This window comes from Phalaenopsis equestris, unplaced genomic scaffold (genome assembly GCF_001263595.1).
Source record: "Phalaenopsis equestris unplaced genomic scaffold, ASM126359v1 Scaffold000347, whole genome shotgun sequence".
NCBI classification, from domain to species: domain Eukaryota; kingdom Viridiplantae; phylum Streptophyta; class Magnoliopsida; order Asparagales; family Orchidaceae; genus Phalaenopsis; species Phalaenopsis equestris.
In genome coordinates, this window is record NW_018164789.1 from 1,847,509 (window position 1) to 1,848,460 (window position 952).

The following is a 952-nucleotide window of genomic DNA, read 5'->3' on the forward strand; positions in this document are numbered from 1 at the left end:
GAGGATATCCCCTCCCTTTTGCAACGTCGAACCCTTCCTGCTCCGCACGCCGAAATTTCCGCAGTCTTCTTCCGCGATCCTCTGGAGCGCCTTCTCCGTTGAAGCCGAAATTTCGGCGATCCTCTAGCTTTGGTTTCTTTTCTGCCTCCCGCAAGCCTCCGCCGAAAGCCTGTCGCCGAAAGCTTCTGCCTGTCGCAAAGCAGCGATCCTCCGCTCCTTCTTGCGCCGGACAACTCCCCAGCAGCCTTCGGTACAGCGAACCGCCGACCCTCGCGAACCTTCCTTTTTCTGGCCGCGAATCTCTGGATTGGAACCACTGAACCCGCGCAAAACCTTCGCCGAAGACTTAGCCTTCGAACTCCTTGCCAAATCTTCTTCCTCGCGCCGACGAAATTTCTTCCTTGCCCTCGAACCTGATCTCTGATACCACTTGTTGGGAAAATTATGGCGAAAAAAAAAACAGTGACGACACAAATCCAGAAGAACACAGAGATTTAACGAGGTTCGGCAAAGATGCCTACGTCCTCGGGAGCAGAGCGGCGACCTCCTTTTCAATATTCAGAAAAGAATACAAAATACAAAATTCAACTCTCTCAAAGACCTAGGATTACAAACAAGTCTATTTATAATCCTAGAGTAAGCCCTGCAGTACAATATGTAATTCCCAAATTACCCCTGTACCGTATAGCCCCAACCCATATAACGTAACTTCCCAATTTGGACAGATTCTTTCGCTCCGCTCCCCTCCGCTTCATTCCAGCGCTGTCCCTATATGATATATGAGCCATACCATAACATCAAGCTCATAAAATAGAGCTACATAAGGATCAAATTACTATCTGCTATTCATCAACAGTTCATCACGAGTAGACATATAATCATTCAATAGAGAATGCATTGTTGCTCCATTTGTTCACTTTAATCGTGAAATTATATACACTTGAAATAATAA